The 20,512-nt window shown below is 47.8% G+C and overlaps 1 protein-coding gene and 1 long non-coding RNA gene across 4 annotated transcripts in view; both read right to left on the minus strand.

Moving 5' to 3' along the window:
* Window positions 1–20,512, minus strand: part of LOC137657826 (retinol dehydrogenase 13-like) — an 84,203-nt gene that overhangs the window by 56,270 nt on the left and 7,421 nt on the right. The gene's annotated exons all lie outside the window — the stretch shown is intronic.
* On the minus strand, window positions 318–9,239 carry LOC137657078 (uncharacterized). Its single transcript, XR_011047098.1, has 2 exons — window positions 9,123–9,239; window positions 318–531 (listed from the first exon to the last, which is right to left on the minus strand). It is a non-coding gene; the product is annotated as an uncharacterized lncRNA (long non-coding RNA).

The following is a 20,512-nucleotide window of genomic DNA, read 5'->3' on the forward strand; positions in this document are numbered from 1 at the left end:
CTGCCATGTATTGTTTGAAGTGAAAGAAAATGAGAAAATCTAAAATCTTAAATTATTTTTACAGGCAAGTGTCTATTAAATCAGGGCTTCTGGAGAAAAAGCAATAAACATCAGGAGAGATTTATAGAAATAACAGTATACTGTTCCGAGGGAAAATTGAACTGCGCAATTTTCTGAAAAAAAAAAAAAAAAAAAAAAAAAAAAAAAAAAAAAAAAAAAAAAAAACTTATCGGTTTTATGTAATAATTTCATACATTAATCATATCAGCAGTTTGAATGAAAAGCTACAAAGATCAGGAGGTCATATAAAAGAAATTTCTAAAAAAACTTATATTTCAATATCAATACAAAAACAATTAAGCCACAAAAATACGACTTCCTGAGCATCACAGTTCGACAGCATGGTTGGTCTCCTTAAATGTTAACTCTTGATGGAACCGTAGCGCAGTATTCCCTTCTCTATCCTTATGAAATTTCAGCCAAAAATAAGCTTGAACAGGATGACAAAAATATTCACAGGTATCAGCGGATCTGTAAGAGCACAAGAAAGTATTAACCATGATAAAAGTAGAAAATAATAAAATAATTCTATGTTTATAATTAAAAACCACATACGGCATAATCAAATTTCAAGACAGTCGATGCTCATTCGTGAATTTGAACCTACTTATACACAGCACTATGAATATCATAAACTGAGTGTTGGGAAATTATTTAGCTTTCATATATGAACTCTTCTATAAAGTAATTAGTAAGAAAATTAAATAGAGAAAACATGAGAGAAGATATTCCAGGAAATGCTTGAAATATTCATGATTAAAGATGAACAGTAGTTATTTGGTTTTTGAGTTTAATTCGTTTTGAGAACTTGCCTACAAATTCAAATAATTTTTTCCCATAAGAAATAAAGGATATTCACTTGATGAGTTACACATATCTATAAATAATGTACTGCAAATTTTAAGTCATTTATATTTCTCTTAGTTATTCAAACTTTATTCATTTATATGGTTACACTATTGCTGTTTTTCTACAGCCAAAATCAAGGAAATCCTGTGGTTTTTGCAACATTTCATGGCTGCCCTCTGTTACCACTTGCGCTGGGTAGGCGCATATGAGCCTACAACTCAATACCAGGGCTGCCGAAACGTGGAATTTACGTCATCGATACGGCTAATCTGCTCCACATCTTGATCAAGTGTGGAATGTGGAATCCGAGTGTTAATAAATTCCACACTTTGTAAAGAGATGATGTATGTCGATTAAAATGTAATAAAAAGTAATAAATAATTGATATGAGTGTTTTATTATTTATTTTCCTCGTGATATCTATATAAAAATTACAATCATTGTAAAGTCGATGTAAGTGTGGATGCTATGGGACTAGGAGGCTCAGTGGAGTTCAACGCTTGATGTTGCCGACTCACTGAAAGACTGATTCTTGAATCAGTGTTGTGGAGTTGCCTAGTGTGGAGAATCCGGCAGCCCTGCTCAATACTGTAATACCTTTAGTCTCAATTAAGACTTGTAGGGTGGATGATGTAGGAAATATAAATAAACGACTCGGATTTGTATCCTGTAGCTAGGAAAAAATTTGTAGTTTGTTCCTAAGCGAACATAAACCCTCGTCTTAAATGGGCGTCTTCTTCCTTAGGTGGGAGGAAGTCTCTATGTGTCAATGTTACGGAATCTGTCTGACCCTTGACACAAAAGGGAAAAATAAGGACTATACCGGCTCTTGTTAGGGGCGAGGTCATGATGTCCTTAGTGTACAGCAATGTTCTTTGCAACATACTTATGGTCTCGGCTGAATAGTTTTCAGACTATTTCGCACCATTTAGTTTTTTCCACCTGATTATACAACACCTTTGCATTTACCTTCCACCAATTTCTTATCTCAATTAAGATAGACATTAAGATATGCCCTACGAGTCTATCTAATGAGATTCATTGGTTCGATTAAATTACTCTACCATTGTAAAGTCACTAATTCAAACTATATTATTATTATTTGCTAAGCTGCAACCCTAGTTGGAAAAGCAGGAAGCTATAAGGCCAGGGGCTCCAACAGGGAAAACAGCCCAGTGAGGAAAGGAAACAAGGAAATAATTAATTGTTTTAAAAAAAGTAACAATATTAAAATAAATATTTCCTATATAAACTATAAAAACTTTAACAAAACAAGGAGGAGGATAAACAAGAGAGAACAGTGTGCCCATGTGTACCCTCAAGCAAGAGAACTCTAACCCAAGGCAGTGGAAAACCATGGTACAGAGGTTATGGCACTACAATATATCAAAGGATAAAGGTGACAAACAGTAGTACTGGATATTATTTCTTTGGCTGTGTATCCATCAATCCAGAACAATCTCTCTCTCCACACTAAGCAAGAGAAAGACAGGACAGTACCTAAAGACCTAAGAACATGTACCAAAGCATTCTTTGTTGATGTTAATAATTCAAAGTTAATCAATTTACCCTTTCCTTTACAGGAATCTACAAGCAACCAAGAGCAGCAATAAATTCAAACCGAAACAAGTCAAAAAGTAGAACAGCATGCTATAATCTCACAGGTACATCAATCCATATACCATGGCACTTCCCCCAATTTTGGGGGGTAGCCGACATCAACAAATGAAACAAAACAAAAAAGGGGACCTCTACTCTCTACGTTCCTCCAGCCTAATAAGGGACTTAACCGAGTTCAGCTGGTACTGCTAGGGTGCCACAGCCCACCCTCCCCTGTGGCCGCGGGGGCATATAAAAATTAGAATAGCGCCAACGTTATCCCTGCGTGTCGTAAGAGGCGACTAAAAGGGACAGGACGAGGGGGCTGGGAACCCCCTCTCCTGTATCTACATCCTGTGAGACAGCAATAATCTCACAGGTAAAAAGATAAATACATAAACAAGAGAATTGTTTCAATATTGTACAAATAAAAACACTAAGAAAATTAGACGACATATTTGAACAAAATAATCAACAAGAGAATAGAAAGTAAGGCCAAAGAACAGTTTGCTATTAAGATGAACTTTTAGGCTTTCAGACTTAAAAGCATTAACAACCAGAGTATAAAATGCCAAATAGACAAAAAATGGGTACTAAACATTCTAGCATAGTGGAACATGAACAAGACATTAGAAAATTAGTAGTTTGCCCTCATTCTGAGAAATATTAAAACTATAAGATATTGCAAGTTTTTAATTAAAAGATCCCCAAGCAGGGAACTATCCTGGGATAATTTATATCATGTGCTGCTGAAAGGTCACGTGATGATACAAGCTCGCGGGACGAAGCAATGCTGCAAATAGTTGCGTTACTGCGTGCTACTATGTTCTTGCGAGCGGGAACGGGATCGCGGACGGAGGTCAATCCACAAGCAGGTGAGACGAAGCGATTGCAGGTAGAAGTGGGATCACGAGCTGGAACGCTAAAGCGCGGTTGCAGGCTGGAACCTGGTTACGTGCTGCAGCCTGGTCACGTGGTGGAACCCACAGACAAGCTGGAGCCTAGTCACGCGCCGGGAACGGGTCGCGAGTGGGACTGCTGTAGCGTCTGGACGAGTCTTCTGCCCAAGCGAATGCCTATGATCACTCACACAAAGGAGAAACAGCAGCGTCCATTGTCAGGACTTCCTCGGCAGTGTGACAAGAGCTCCAGGGAGGCTTCAAAATGGGAACTGTGCCAGGTAAAGCGGCAGGACGATGTATGTGTCAAACTCAATGGGGGCAAGCAACATAATCTTCAAACTCTGATGAGCCACGCCCCAAGGAGCTAGAGAGAGGCACAGGCGAGACCCGACACCTTCTTGTAGTCCCGCGAGGCGGAGACCCTTCCAGGACCTAACCCATGAACAGGAAAAGTGTCCTTCAAGAGCAAAAGGAACAGGACACAAACATTGCCCACCTCTGCCAGCTGAGCGAACTCAAAACAAGAGGAAGCACCGTCATCGGCCCGCTGAGTTGGAAATGCGCAGGTCGAAAACCCTCATAGAAGCCATAGATGGAACTGGGTAGACAGCGATGGGCACAGACACAAGAGACTCTGAGGAAGTTGGTGTGTGTTTCCTCTCCACTCCAACTGCAATAGCTCAAGCAGACCTTCCCTTGAAGGGGGACCTGTGATATACAAGGAAGGCCACACCTGCAAAATATCAAGAAAAAAAGACTCCCCTTCGGAGAAGGGCGGCACCGCTTCGCTGTGGGAAATGCCGGTGTCCTTCAAACCAAAGGGTTGTCCCGGGTTAAAGGGTCAGAGCTCCTGCTCGAGCACTCCCTTCGAGCAGAGATCGAGGAGTGGAAGAAGGGAGTTGAGGTTTTTTGACTTCGAGGATGACTCCATAGGAGAAGAATCCCTCTTCGACTTCTTCTTACGCATCCTACTAAACCTCTCCAGCTGGGAGGATGACCACTCTCTACACTCCTCACAGGTGTCGTCATGGTTACAAGGTCATCTTCAGCAGGTCGGGCACAGTGAACGAGGGTCTGTCTCGACCGGAGACATAAAGGTATTGCACTTGTGTCCCTCAGGTCCAGAACAAGTATGTATGATGACCAGGAAGAAGAACACTCACAACCTGAAAAGAGAAAGCAACAAAGAGATAAGACTATAATGGCCAGTCAGTAAGGGTGGTTGAGAGAGACGAACGTCCACTCTCAACTGAGCCAAAACCAAAAGTGACGAGACAATACCGGTGTGTGTGTGTAAGCGGGGTAGCTGGCACTACACCCAAACCTCACGCTAACTAGCGGTGGGGTAGTTACACCTCGCTAAAAGTCTTATGGCTAGTCTTCCAGCTTTACCTAAAGTATATTCCCTTAATAAACAGCGAAAGGGTTTGTATTCCGTGACGGAACAAATTTGACATTCACCCAACCAACATCATAAAGGACTCAAAAGTACCACACACCATTATGACATGTGAGGTGACTTCGTTTCTCAAACAATCTGAGCAATCCCTAATCCAATGCCGGGATGCTATATTGAGAAAACAAATGCTATCTATTGGTAAACATATTTCTATATCTTTAAGCATTTCACCACCATTATTGCTTTTATGCAAACCAAGGTTTTATGTTATCAGGCCAAGATTTAAATCAATGAGAGTCAAAAAGAGTAAGATATATACAAGCTCCTCAGATGATAACAGAGCACACTACTTTATTTTATTTCTCTTCCTCTTGTTTTTTTTTAAGTTTTTATACTTTTTTTAATGAAAAATCTATTTTAATGTTGTTACTGCTCTTAAAGTATTTTATCTTCATTGTTCATTACTTCTTATGTAGTTTATATATCTCCTTGTTTCCATTTCTCATAGGGCTATTTTTCCCTGTTGGAGCCCTTGGGCTAATAGCATCCTACTTTTCCAACTAGGGTTGTAGCTTAGCAAGTAATAATAATAATAATAATAATAATAATAATAATAATAATAATAATAATAATAATACTATGGTCCACTTCTTTTATCGAGGCAGATTTGCACAGACTCGCAGCGGTGCCCTTTTAGCTCGGAAAAGTTTCCTGATCGCTGATTGGTTAGAATTATCTCGTCAAACCAATCAGCGATCAGGAAACTTTTCCGAGCTAAAAGGGCACCGCTGCGAGTCGGTGCAAATCTGCATAGCTAAAAGAAATTGACTATAGAAAAAACAACAATAAAGCAGTGTCACAACTTGTCCCAAATGACAATCAAAAGGATAAATATTTGTAAAATGATATTTTAATTATAAAATAAATTTTTGAATATACTTACCCGGTGAATATATATAGCTGCAACTCTGTTGCTCGACAGACAAAAAACTGTAAAAAACTCGCCAGCGATCGCTATACAGGTTGCGGGTGTGCCCATCAGCGCCAACTGTCGGCCAGATACCATACTCAATGTAAACAAAGACTCAATTTCTTCTCATCCCACTGCGTCTCTATTGGGGAAGAAGGGAGGGTCGTTTAATTTATATATTCACCGGGTAAGTATATTCAAAAATTTATTTTATAATTAAAATATCATTTTTAAATATTTAACTTAGCCGGTGAATATATATAGCTGATTCACACCCAGGGTGGTGGGTAGAGACCAGTTAAATATATTTACATCTTATGAGCTAAGAGTTTTTATTTCATTTTAGAAGTTATCAAAATAACAAAAACAAATAAATAGGTACCTGGTAAGGAAGTCGACTTAGACGATTACTCTGCCTTATAAGTACGTCTTCCTTACGGAGCCTCGCGATCCTCTTAGGATGCTGACAGACCCCTAGGAGCTGAAGTATCAAGGGCTGCAACCCATACAACAGGACCTCATCAAACCCCTAATCTGGGCGCTCTCAAGAAATGACTTTGACCACCCGCCAAATCAACCAGGATGCGAAAGGCTTCTTAGCCTTCCAGACAACCCATAAAAAACAACATTTCAAGAGACAGATTAAAAGGATATGGAATTAGGGAATTGTAGTGGTTGAGCCCTCACCCACTACTGCACTCGCTGCTACGAATGGTCCCAGTGTGTAGCAGTTCTCGTAAAGAGACTGGACATCTTTCAAGTAAAATGACGCGAACACTGACTTGCTTCTCCAATAGGTTGCGTCCATTATACTTTGCAGAGATCTATTTTGCTTAAAGGCCACGGAAGTTGCTACAGCTCTAACTTCGTGCGTCTTCACCTTAAGCAAAGTTCGGTCTTCCTCACTCAGATGTGAATGAGCTTCTCGTATTAACAATCTGATAAAGTATGACCAAGCATTCTTTGACATAGGCAAGGATGGTTTCTTAACTGAACACCATAAAGCTTCAGATTGGCCTCGTAAAGATTTAGTACGCTTTAAATAGAACTTAAGAGCTCTAACAGGGCATAAGACTCTTTCTAGTTCATTGCCTATGATCTCCGATAAGCTGGGAATATCGAAAGATTTAGGCCAAGGCCGAGAAGGCAGCTCATTTTTGGCTAGAAAACCAAGTTGCAGCGAACAAGTGGCTTTTTCCGACGAAAATCCGATGTTCTTGCTGAAGGCATGAATCTCACTGACTCTTTTAGCCGAGGCTAAGCATACCAGGAAAAGAGTCTTAAGAGTGAGATCTTTCAGGGAGGCTGATTGTAACGGCTCAAACCTGTCTGACATGAGGAATCTTAGTACCACTTCTAAATTCCATCCAGGGGTAGCCAAACGACGCTCCTTGGTGGTCTCAAAAGACTTAAGGAGGTCTTGCAGATCTTTATTGTTGGAAAGATCTAAGCCTCTATGCCGGAAGACCGATGCCAACATGCTTCTGTAGCCCTTGATAGTGGGAGCTGAAAGGGATCGTCCTTTTCTCAGGTATAAGAGAAAATCAGCTATTTGAGCTACAGAGGTACTGGTCGAGGATACAGAAACTGACTTGCACCAGTCTCGGAAGACTCCCCACTTCGATTGGTAGACTCTAATGGTAGACGCTCTCCTTGCTCTAGCAATCGCACTGGCTGCCTCCTTCGAAAAGCCTCTAGCTCTCGAGAGTCTTTCGATAGTCTGAAGGCAGTCAGACGAAGAGCGTGGAGGCTTTGGTGTACCTTCTTTACGTGTGGCTGACGTAGAAGGTCTACCCTTAGAGGAAGACTTCTGGGAACGTCTACTAACCATCGAAGTACCTCGGTGAACCATTCTCTCGCGGGCCAGAGGGGAGCAACTAACGTCAACCTTGTCCCTTCGTGAGAGGCGAACTTCTGCAGTACCTTGTTGACAATCTTGAACGGTGGGAATGCGTAGAGATCCAGATGTGACCAATCTAGGAGGAAGGCATCTATATGTATTGCTGCTGGGTCCGGTACTGGGGAGCAATAGATTGGAAGCCTCTTGGTCAGCGAGGTTGCAAAGAGATCTATGGTTGGTTGACCCCAAGTGGCCCAAAGTCTCTTGCACACATCCTTGTGGAGGGTCCATTCGGTTAGAATTACTTGCCCTTTCCGACTGAGACAATCTGCTATGACGTTCAAGTCGCCTTGGATGAACCTCGTTACTAGGGAGATGTCTTGACTTTTTGACCAGATGAGCAGGTCCCTTGTGATCTCGTACAACGTCAGTGAGTGGGTACCTCCTTGTTTGGAGATGTATGCCAAGGCCGTGGTGTTGTCCGAGTTTACTTCCACCACTTTGCCTTGAAGGAGATACTCGAAGCTTTTCAAGGCCAGATGAACTGCCAACAGCTCCTTGCAGTTGATATGCATGCTCCTCTGACTCGAGTTCCACAGACCTGAGCATTCCCGACCGTCCAGTGTCGCGCCCCAGCCCAAGTCCGATGCGTCCGAGAAGAGAACGTGGTGGGGAGTCTGAACAGCCAGGGGAAGACCCTCCCTTAGGTTGATATTGTCCTTCCACCAAGTCAGACAAGACTTTATCTTTTCGGAAATCGGGATCGAGACCGCTTCTAGCGTCTTGTCCTTTTTCCAGTGAAAAGCCAGATGGTATTGAAGAGGACGGAGGTGTAGTCTTCCTAGTGATACAAACTGTTCCAGGGATGACAGCGTCCCTACTAGACTCATCCACAGCCTGACTGAGCAGCGTTCCTTCTTCAGCTTCTTCTGGATGGATAGCAGGGCTTGATCTATTCTGGGGGCTGATCGTCTTGTTGTTCAGCAACGTGATAAGATAATTACTAAAAACCTAAACACACTTCCGTCTAAGGGAAGGGTCGGCCATTTAAAAGTCAAAGAAAGTCCATACTCTCTTTTTCACCAAAAATTAAATCTATCCAAAACGAGTTCAAGATTTAAGATGAAGATAAAACACCTGCACTGCGAAAGCTCAAACTAAAATGAAGTACTTCACCAAATATGTTGAGAAAACTCCAGGTTCTACAGCGAGTAAAAGTACGTCTTGTCGACACGTCAACAGAGAAGAAATTGAGTCTTTGTTTACATTGAGTATGGTATCTGGCCGACAGTTGGCGCTGATGGGCACACCCGCAACCTGTATAGCGATCGCTGGCGGGTTTTTTACAGTTTTTTGTCTGTCGAGCAACAGAGTTGCAGCTATATATATTCACCGGCTAAGTTAAATATTTAAAAACGTCAGTTTGAATTTTTCCACTTATTTTCATAACATATTTAAATGTTGTATACTTCATATGTGAAACACAGCACACAATATACTCACACTTCATAACAGTTTTGATCGAACGAATAAAATGGAATATTTGAGTTTTTATTCCAGGTTCTTCACCAAATCCTTGTACATGAGATCCTCCCCATCCAGGCACTGAAATGAAAGTTCCATTTGAGATAAAGTTTCTAGAATTCACAATTATAATCAAGCAACATTTACTGCCATCAAGTTTGCATAAAATATTACAAAAGCATCACTGTATCTTCTTTGCAATCATTTTCTTAACCCTTTTACCAGCAAAGGACGTACTGGTACGTTTCACAAAACTCATCCCTTTACCCCCATGGACGTACCGGTACTTCCTTGCAAAAACATGACAAATTCGAAGATAATTTGTATTTTTCCTAACCATACAAACCTTAGCTATTTACAAAGGGTTTACTTTTAGCGCAGCTGAAATGACGAGCCAATAGTTTTTAACGAGGGTTAATTACCCCCGCGCTAGTTAGCGGGGGGTGGGGAAGGGTAGCTTGCTACCCCTCCCCCCTCCACACACCGGTGACTTGCTTCACTTCACTTAGAGGTAGGACTTGACTTGGGGGTCAGGGATGGCGGGCACATATGTGTAAATAGCTAAGGTTTGTATGGTTAGGAAAAATACAAATTATCTTCGAATTTGTCATTTGTTCCGTAACCGAAATACAAACCACGCTATTTACAAAGGGTGACTTACCCCTTAGGAAGGGTGGAAAGTCCCCAGCCTTACTGACTTCGGCTTGCCCGGGGGCTCGATCCCTTAGTGAGCAGCACTAGAGAGAGGGAGCCCCTGTACCTCACAGGTTCCTAGCATCGCTAGGAACGAGTGGCCTACATAAGTAGTGTGAGGAGGAGAGTGTGACTCGTCCTATGAAGTTGACCTTGAGACCTTCAGATAGGAATTCTAGGATAGGACGTTCCCCATACCACCTCGTCAGGGTATGGGAGACGCAACAGTATTAAGCTTAATACTAGGAGCACAAAGAAGCATGGGTTACCTGCAGAGGTCGAGGTCAGCTATGCGAGGACCAGGATGCTGCTTCCCCAAGAGAGGGGAGAATGAAGAAAGAAGTAAGGGTCAGACATACTCTTTCATTCACACAGACTAAGACCGGGTAACAACGCCCTCAACCTACTGCTACTTGTCCAAAAAGGAGTCTGAGGTTAGACCAGCTGTTGTGCAGCCACCACAGGGCCGATAGAGAACGTATCGAGGCTCCTGTGGGTCACGTCTTGCAGGTAGTGGGCTGTGAAGGTCGTTTGACGCTTCCAGACCCCCGCTTGAAGTACCTGCGTCACAGAGAAGTTTCTCTTGAAGGCCAGGGATGTAGCAATACCCCTGACATCGTGGGCCCGAGGGCGACGTGACGGAGGAGGGTCAGGATTCAGGGCATGGTGGATAACCCTTCGAATCCAAGCAGAGATGGTGTTCCTTGTGACCCTCCTCTTTGTCCTGCCTGTGCTCACAAACAAAGCTCGCACATGAGGACGGACTGCAGCCGTTCTCTTCAAGTAGTACCTCAGACACCTCACTGGGCATAGTAGCAGCTGGTCTGGGTCGTTTGTTACAGAACGGAGACTCGCGATCCTGAAAGAGTCGAACCGAGGATCCGGCACTCCAGGATTCTGAGTCTTGGCCAAAAACTCAGGGACGAACCTGAACGTTACCTCCCCCCATCCCCTTGAATGGGCGATGTCGTACGAGAGACCATGAAGTTCACTAACTCGCTTGGCCGAGGCCAAGGCGAGTAGGAAAGCCGTCTTCCAAGACAGGTGGCGATCGGAGGCCTGGCGTAATGGCTCGAAGGGAGGTCTCTTGAGAGACCTGAGAACTCGAACCACGTTCCAAGGAGGGGGTCTCACTTCCGACTGGGGGCAGGTAAGCTCATAGCTACGTATGAGTAAAGAGAGTTCTAGCGATGAAGAAATATCCACGCCCTTCAATCTGAAGGCCAAGCTTAAGGCTGAGCGATAGCCTTTCACTGCCGAGACAGAAAGGCGCATTTCTTCTCGCAGATACACAAGGAAGTCCGCTATTGCTGGAATAGTGGCATCGAGTGGAGAGATACCCCTTCCACGACACCAACCACAAAAGACTCTCCACTTCGCTTGGTAGACTCCCTCAGAGGACCTTCGCAGGTGCCGAGACATTCTCTCCGCAACCTGTTGCGAAAAGCCTCTCTCCGCGAGGAGCCGCTGGATAGTCTCCAGGCGTGAAGCCGAAGCGAGGCTACGGCCCTGTGAGGGACACCGGAGTGGGGTTGTCTGAGAAGCTCGTGTCGTGGAGGAAGCTCCCTTGGGAGTTCCGTCAGGAGTTGCAGAAGGTCCGGAAACCATTCCGCGTGATGCCATAGCGGAGCTACTAGAGTCATGGAACAGTTGACCGATAGTCTGGTCCTGTTGAGCACCCTTCTCATCAGACAGAATGGTGGGAAGGCGTACACGTCGATGTTGTCCCACCGTTGCTGGAAAGCATCTTGCCAGAGTGCCTTGGGGTCCGGGACTGGTGAGCAGTACAGGGGCAGCTTGAAGTTCAAGGCTGTCGCGAACAAGTCCACCGTCGGGGAACCCCACAAAGTCAGGACTTTGTTGGCTATCTGAGGATCCAAAGACCACTCGGTACTCACTATCTGCGAAGCCCTGCTCAGACTGTCGGCGAGCACATTCCTCTTGCCAGGAATGAAGCGAGCTGATAGTGTTATCGAGTGGGTTTCGGTCCACCTCAGAGTCTCTACTGCAAGATGGGATAGCTGTTGCGAAAAAGTGCCTCCCTGCTTGTTGATATAAGCCACTACCGTGGTGTTGTCGCTCATCACCACCACGGAGTGACCCGCCAGGAACCGTTGGAACTGTTGAAGGGCCAGAAAGACGGCCTTCAATTCTAGCAGGTTGATGTGTAGGCACTTTTCTGATTCTGACCAAAGGCCTGAGGCCCTCTGGTTCAGAACGTGCGCCCCCCACCCTTCTTTTGACGCGTCCGAAAACAGAGTCAATTCCGGGGGAAGGACGAGAAGACTCACTCCCTTTCGCAGGTTCTCGTCGGCCAGCCACCACCGCAAGTCCGTCTGTTCCAGAGACCCCATTGGGATCAGAGTGTCCGGGGAATCGGATCCTTGATTCCACCGGGACTTGAGCCGCCATTGAAGGGATCTCATCCTGAGGCGGCTGTTTGGAACCAGACGGGCCAGGGAGGATAGGTGGCCCAAGAGACGCAACCACGATTGGGCGGAGAGTTCTTTTCGCCTGAGGAAAGGTTCCGCCACCCTCCTCAGCCTTGCTATCCGGTCGTCTGATGGAAAGGCTTTGTGGAGATTGGTGTCTATTAGCATGCCTAGATAAACCAGTCGCTGGGACGGCTGCAGAGAGGACTTCTCGAGGTTTACCACGATCCCCAGATCCTGGCAAAGATCTAGAAGCCTGTCTCGGTGTCGAAGAAGGGTCGACTCCGAGTCTGCTAGGATCAGCCAATCGTCTAGGTAACGAAGGAGACGAATGCCGTTCCTGTGCGCCCAAGTCGAAATCAGGGTGAACACTCTGGTGAACACCTGAGGAGCTGTGGAGAGACCGAAACACAGCACCTTGAACTGGTAGATCTTGTTGTCTAGGCAGAATCTCAGGTACTTCCTGGAAGACGGATGGATTGGGATCTGGAAGTACGCATCCTTTAGATCCAGTGTACACATGAAGTCTTGTGGTCTCACCGCAAGTCTGACTGTGTCTGCTGTCTCCATGCTGAACCGGGTTTGTTTGACAAACCTGTTCAGAGCCGAGAGATCGATGACGGGTCTCCAGTCTCCAGTAGCCTTCTTTACAAGAAAGAGTCGACTGAAGAAGCCTGGAGAGCCGTCCACGACCTCCTGGAGAGCACCCTTCTCGAACATGGTCTTGACTTCGGCCTGAAGGGCCAGCCCCTTTGCCGATCCCATGGCATAGGAGCTCAACGACACTGGATTCGCTGTCAGGGGAGGTTGAGATGACGTGAACGGGACGCGATAACCTTGGCCGATCACCGAGATCGTCCAAGCATCGGCCCCGAGATGTTGCCACCTGCGGACGCAACGCTGAAGGCATCCCCCCACAGGTGGACACGCAGGGGGACTGCCACCCCTAGGGCTTGCGGCCGCGGCCGCCACCCCTAGAAGTCTTGCCTCCCCTGGAGGACTTACCACCCCTCTTGACCTTGGCTGGAAAGGGCTGGGGCTTAGACACCACTTTCTTAGCTGCCGGTGCCTGTTTTGGAGCCTTACGAGGCTGTTGCTGCTGTTGTGGCGGGGCTGGAGGCTTATAGGGCCGAGTTGTAAGGGCCCTGTGGAGGAGGGAGTCCGTGCTGGATTTCCTCCACCTCTCAGCTGTTCGCTCCAAGTCTTGAGGCTCAAACAGGCTCTCCCCCAGGAGGGAGGCATGTCGGAGCCTACACACATCTACGGCGGGGACCTTCGGATGGAATCTCTCGGACACAGCATCGCGACGCTTCAACACCGAGTTGGCCCACAGGGTGGTAACCTGGTGCGCCAAGAACTCGATGGAGCGGGTGCCCGAGAGCAAGAAGGTCTCTAGGGCCTTCCTATTGGTCTCCTTGGACAAGTCCTCAGATCGCAATAGGATGCCCAGAGATCCTAACCAGAAGTCCAGCCACGAAGTGGCCTGCATGGCACACTTAGCGACCTTCTCGTGGTTAAGGATCTCTGCCGCCGAGAACGACACCTGCCGGGCAGAGAGTTTCTCCAAGGGAACTCCCTTCGCCAGCTCCTCCACAGAGTGATGGAGCGGAAGAGCGAGGTTGTGCTCACCCAGGATCTCGAAATACCTCCTCTGCTGAAGGCGAGGAGGAGGGATGAGTTTGTTCCCGGCAGTGGAACGACTGGAGGAGGCAAGAAGTGCGAGCTGAGCATTGGCCCTAGCTCTGGCACTCTTCAGCCCCCGAGACCAGGGCAGAGCTGCACTGGTCTTAGGGGCCTTCCGAACGTCGAACACTTCATCCAGAATTGTGTCTTTGCCTTCACGGGGGGGATGACTGGATCCGTAAGACTGTTAAGTTGCCTTATCAGGCTTAAGACCTGCCAGAAGGCATGTTCGGACTCTTGCTGTTCTCCTCCCTGCGGGCTGGCAGCTAAGTCTCCTGCCCCAGGAATCTCTTCCTGGGGTGATACGTGGACATTCCCCTGGGTAGTCATGGGTTCCTGTCGAATCCTTGCAGAGGATTTAGGGATGGTCTTGGAATCCTTGGGCTCCCTCCTAGGAGGGATACAGGATCCCAACAACGAGGTTCGAGGGGCCCCTTCCTCACGAGACAATTCTCCTGCCTGAAGCGAAGTCTCCCCCCCTGGTGCCGGGGGGAAGACTACCGGTCCACTGGACTCACCTGAGGACGGAAAGGCCTCGTCCACGGGAGAAGGAGAGAGTACTCGTGCAGGAGGGGGGACCCTCGAGACCGACCTCTTGGGAACCAACTTCGCCCTGGGGGAAGTCACCACGAAGTCCACTCCTCTCTTTCTCTTCAGCGTAGGAGAGACAGCCGCTGGTTTGTTACCCTGGCCGGCGAGTGCTGGTTTCATAACCCTCACTAACGCCCGTGCCAGCGGACCAAACCAAGTCTGCTGCTCAAAGGACACAGAGTCCGAAATCCTCGCTAAGGTGAAAGGGATCGGGCGATCCTTTGGAGTGGACACGACGGTACCTGCCTGAAAAGAAGGTGGGGAAGAATGCTGTAATGACCTGTCCTCGTCCTGCAATACCAACCTGTGCTTGGATGGAGGTGATCCCGAGTGCCGTCTAGGAGCACGCGTCCCTGCTGCTACCACCGGCTGTGGAATTCGCCGCGAACTATGGTCGCGCGAGGGTGAACGGTCGCGCAAAGGCGAATGGTTGCGCGAGTGATCGCGCGGGCGCACAGGCGAGCGGTCGCGCGGGCGCGCAGGCGAGCGGTCGCGCGGGCGCGCAGGCGAGCGATCGCGCGGGCGCGCAGGCGAGCGATCGCGCGGGCGCGCAGGCGAGTGGGCGTGAGGGTGGGCAGGTAAATGAACACGTGTCCGAGGCGACGAACGCAAGCGATGGCGCGACGGCGAGGGATCGTGCTGCCGCGTAGGTGAAGAAGATCGCTGGCGATAATGATCACGTGATGGTAAGCGATGGCGAGCAGCATGTGAAGGTGAATGATTGCGCGCAAGAGGGCGGTCGTTCAGGGTTGCGCGATGAGGAGCAGCATGCGTAAGCGGGCGATCGTTCAGGGTTGTGCGATGGCGAGCAGCATGCGCCGGTGAATGATCGCGTGAAAGGGTGCGATGGTGATCAGCATCCGCAGGAAGGCGATCGTTCAGGGTTGTGCGATGAGGAGCAGCATGCGTAAGCGGGCGATCGTGCAGGGTTGTGCGATGGCGAGCAGCATGCGCAGGTGAATGATCGCGTGAAAGGGTGCGATGGTGATCAGCATCCGCAGGAGGGCGATCGTTCAGGGTATTGCGATGAGGAGCAGCATGCGAAAGCGGGCGATCGTGCAGGGTTGTGCGATGGCGAGCAGCATGCGTAAGCGGGCGATCGTGCAGGGTTGTGCGATGGTGATCAGCATCCGCAGGAGGGCGATCGTTCAGGGTATTGCGATGAGGAGCAGCATGCGTAAGCGGGCGATCATGCAGGTTCGTGCGATGGCAGGCAGCATGTGAAGGTGATCGCTGGCGAACTGGTGATCGCTGGCGAGCTGGTGATCGCTGGCGAGCTGGTGATCGCTGGCGAGCAGAAGGTCGACGCGTGTCCTGTGAGAGGATAGGTTCACGAGCAGGAACGGGAAGATCGCTGGCGCGTTGGCGAACATGTGTTTCTGACACACGCGCAGCACGATGTTGCGTAGCCACAGGACCAGGTGGATGGTGAGCAGGGAGTTCAGCAGGAACTAAAGGGTGGTCAGAGACCGCAGGGCGATGGTCCTCAAATGAGCGCTGACGCTCGGAAGAGAGCTGACGAGCAGGAGAGCGCTGGCGAGGGGGGCGAACCTCAGGAGAGAGCCGACGAGCAGGTGAGCGTCGGCGAGCAGGAGAGTCTTGGCGAGCAGGAGATCGTCGACGAGCAGGAGATCGCTGGCGAGCAGGAGAGCGCTTGTGCGCTGGCCCTGCTCGCGTAAGGGAAGAATCCCTTAGCCCCGAAGGGACCGTTGCCCGTCGGGTGACGAGTTCTCCAGAAGGCGAAGATCCGGCAGGAGATGGAGAGCGGTCCGCAGAGAGGTTCAAGGAGGGTGGAGTAGTCGGTTGAGGCTGACGAGGAGAGTCCCCCCCGGAGGACGAAGACCCAAAAAGGCGCCTCTTAGTCCCCCTGTAAGGGGAAGGGAGGCCCTTGTGGCGTAGAGGGCGGTGAGCCTTACGGCGGAGGCGGCCTCGGGGGAGATCGTCGGGACCATCGGTCCTCCGAAGGGGAGTCTCCTTCAAAACACTTCCCTCAGAAGGAAGCTGGGCAGCAGTCGAGACCGAAGGACTCACTTCCCCCTTCGAAGGATGCACGGAAGGAGGAGGAGAGCCTAGAGCACCATCACCAGCAACAGCACCTGCGTCGGAAGGCCCAGCCACGTCGGAGGCCTCTGTCACCACGACGTCGACAATAGACAGAGGGTCTACCTCCGCTACCACCGGCGACTGTTTAACAGCGGCCCCCAACGAGACAAGGTCAATAAGAGCGACCCTGGAGGGCAAGCCCTTAAGCCCCAGGGACGACCAAATCTGCAACAGATCATCACTGGATAAAGTATTATTATCAATAACCTCCCCCGGAGGAGGAGGGGGAACCGCCTCGCTATGGGAGGCGACGCCCTCTCCCCCCACCGAAGGTAGGGAAACAGAACAAGGGCCTGCGCTCCCACTCGGACGACTCTCCTTAGGAGGCGGACGAGGGGGAGCTTCGGAGGAGGTTTGGGCGGCGGAAGAAGAGTCCCGAGAACCTTCCTCCTTCAAGGCTAACCCCGGAGGAGAACGGTCTCTCTTGGACTTCTTCTTACGCCGACGGCCAATCCTCTCCCACTGGGAGGCAGACCACTCCCTGCACTCACGGCACGTTATCCTGGTCGCACCGTCGGCCCCGACATTGAGGGCAGAGGGTGTGAGGATCCGTAATCACGTCCGACATGAAAGTCCCACAAGGACGGCCGGCAACTCCAGGGCATGTCCGCATATTAAATAAAAGAAAATAACTGAAGGTCAACTTCCAACCAATCACACAAGCTGTAAAGAAAAAGAAGAAAATTAAAGGCTGTCACGAAGGCGATGAACAGACACGTCTGATCACCGCCGAGCCAAAAGTGAAGTGAAGCAAGTCACCGGTGTGTGGAGGGGGAGGGGTAGCAAGCTACCCTTCCCCACCCCCCGCTAACTAGCGCGGGGGTAATTAACCCTCGTTAAAAACTATTGGCTCGTCATTTCAGCTGCGCTAAAAGTAAACCCTTTGTAAATAGCGTGGTTTGTATTTCGGTTACGGAACAACTGCTATTTACATTTTTTTGCATATTTTTGATAATATTTTGAGAAACTTCAGACATTTTCCAAGAGAATGAGATCAACCTGACCTCTCTAAGACGAAAAATAAAGCTGTTAGAGCAATTTTAAAAAAAATATACTGTACTGCAAAATGTGCTTGATAAAAAATAACCCTAGGGGTTAAAGGTTGGAAAGTTCCAAATAGCCTGGGGGTAAAAGGGTTAATTCATAGACTGCTCTTGGACTTGTAACTATAGTGTATGGTGATTTCAATTATAAGACAATATATTTAAATACGAAAATGTTATTTTGATTATAAAATAAATTTTTGAATATACTTACCCGGTGATTATATAGCTGCAACTCTGTTGCTCGACAGACAACTCTACGGTAAAAACTCGCCAGCGATCGCTACACAGGTTGCGGGTGTGCCCAACAGCGCCATCTGTCGACCAGATACCCAGTTCTCAATGTAAACAAAGACTCAATTTTCTCCTCGTCCCACTGCGTCTCTATTGGGGAAGAAGGGATGGTCATTTAATTTATAATCACCGGGTAAGTATATTCAAAAATTTATTTTATAATCAAAATAACATTTTTCAATATTTAACTTAGCCGGTGATTATATAGCTGATTCACACCCAGGGGGGTGGGTAGAGACCAGCAATATATGTTTACACTTTTATGAGCTAAGAGTTTTTATTTCATTTTAGAAGTTATCAAAATAACAAAAACAAAATAAATAGGTACCTGGTAAGGAAGTCGACTTGAACAATTACTCTGCCTTTTAAGTACGTCTTCCTTACGGAGCCTCGCGATCCTCTTAGGATGCTGATCGACCCCTAGGATCTGAAGTATCAAGGGTTGCAACCCATACAACAGGACCTCATCAAAACCCCTAACCTAGGCGCTCTCAAGAAATGACTTTGACCACCCGCCAAATCAACCAGGATGCGAAAGGCTTCTTAGCCTTACGGACAACCCATAAAAAACAACAATAAAAACATTTCAAGAGAAAGATTAAAAGGGTATGGAATTAGGGAATTGTAGCGGTTGAGCCCTCACCCACTACTGCACTCGCTGCTACGAATGGTCCCAGTGTGTAGCAGTCCTCGTAAAGAGACTGGACATCCTTTAGATAAAAAGACGCAAACACTGACTTGCTTCTCCAATAGGTTGCGTCCATTATACTTCGCAGAGATCTATTTTGCTTAAAGGCCACGGAAGTTGCGACAGCTCTAACTTCGTGTGTCCTCACCTTAAGCAATGCTTGGTCTTCCTCACTCAGATGTGAATGAGCTTCTCGTATTAACAGTCTGATAAAGTAGGATAAAGCATTCTTTGACATAGGCAAAGATGGTTTCTTAACTGAACACCATAAAGCTTCAGATTGGCCTCGTAAAGGTTTAGTTCGTTTTAAATAGAACTTAAGAGCTCTCACAGGGCATAAGACTCTTTCTAGTTCATTGCCTACCATATTCGATAAGCTGGGAATATCGAACGATTTCGGCCAAGGACGAGAAGGCAGTTCATTCTTGGATAGAAAACCAAGTTGAAGAGAACAAGTGGCTTTTTCTGTCGAAAAACCGATGTTCTTGCTGAAGGCATGAATCTCACTGACTCTTTTAGCTGTGGCTAAGCATACCAGGAAAAGTGTCTTTAAGGTGAGATCTTTCAGGGAGGCTGATTGTAGCGGCTCAAACCTGTCTGACATGAGGAATCTTAGTACCACGTCTAAATTCCAACCAGGTGTAACCAAACGACGCTCCTTCGTGGTCTCAAAAGACTTAAGGAGGTCCTGAAGATCTTTATTGTTGGAAAGATCTAAGCCTCTATGCCGGAAGACCGATGCCAACATGCTTCTGTAGCCCTTGATAGTGGGAGCTGAAAGTGATCGTCCTTTTCTCAGGTATAAGAGAAAGTCAGCTATTTGAGCTACAGAGGTACTGGTCGAGGATACAGATACTGACTTGCACCAGTTTCGGAAGACTTCCCACTTCGATTGGTAGACTCTAAGGGTGGATGTTCTCCTTGCTCTAGCAATTGCACTGGCTGCCTCCTTCGAAAAGCCTCTAGCTCTCGAGAGTCTTTCGATAGTCTGAAGGCAGTCAGACGAAGAGCGTGGAGGCTTTGGTGTACCTTCTTTACGTGTGGCTGACGTAGAAGGTCCACCCTTAGAGGAAGACTTCTGGGAACGTCTACTAGCCATCGAAGTACCTCGGTGAACCATTCTCTCGCGCGCCAGAGGGGAGCAACTAGCGTCAACCTTGTCCCTTCGTGAGAGGCGAACTTCTGCAGTACCTTGTTGACAATCTTCAACGGTGGGAATGCGTATAGATCTAGATGCGACCAATCTAGGAGAAAGGCATCTATATGTATTGCTGCTGGGTCCGGGGCTGGTGAGCAATATATTGGGAGCCTCTTGGTCATTGAGGTTGCAAAGAGATCTATGGTTGGTTGGCCCCAAGTGGCCCAAAGTCTCTTGCATACATCCTTGTGGAGGGTCCATTCCGTTGGAATTACTTGCCCTTTCCGACTGAGACAATCTGCCATGACATTCAAGTTGCCTTGGATGAACCTCGTAACTAGTGATATGTTTTGACCTTTTGACCAGATGAGCAGGTCCCTTGCGATCTCATACAACGTCAGTGAGTGGGTCCCTCCTTGCTTGGAGATGTACGCCAAGGCAGTGGTGTTGTCCGAGTTCACTTCCACCACTTTGCCTCGAAGGAGAGACCTGAAGCTTTTCAAGGCCAGATGTACTGCCAGCAGCTCCTTGCAGTTGATATGCATGATCCTTTGACTCGAGTTCCACAGTCCCGAACATTCCTGACCGTCTAATGTCGCGCCCCAGCCTACGTCCGATGCGTCCGAGAAGAGAACGTGGTTGGGAGTCTGAACGGCCAGGGGAAGACCCTCTCTTAGGTTGATACTGTCCTTCCACCAAGTCAG

This window comes from Palaemon carinicauda, chromosome 18, assembly GCF_036898095.1.
Source record: "Palaemon carinicauda isolate YSFRI2023 chromosome 18, ASM3689809v2, whole genome shotgun sequence".
Taxonomy (NCBI): domain Eukaryota; kingdom Metazoa; phylum Arthropoda; class Malacostraca; order Decapoda; family Palaemonidae; genus Palaemon; species Palaemon carinicauda.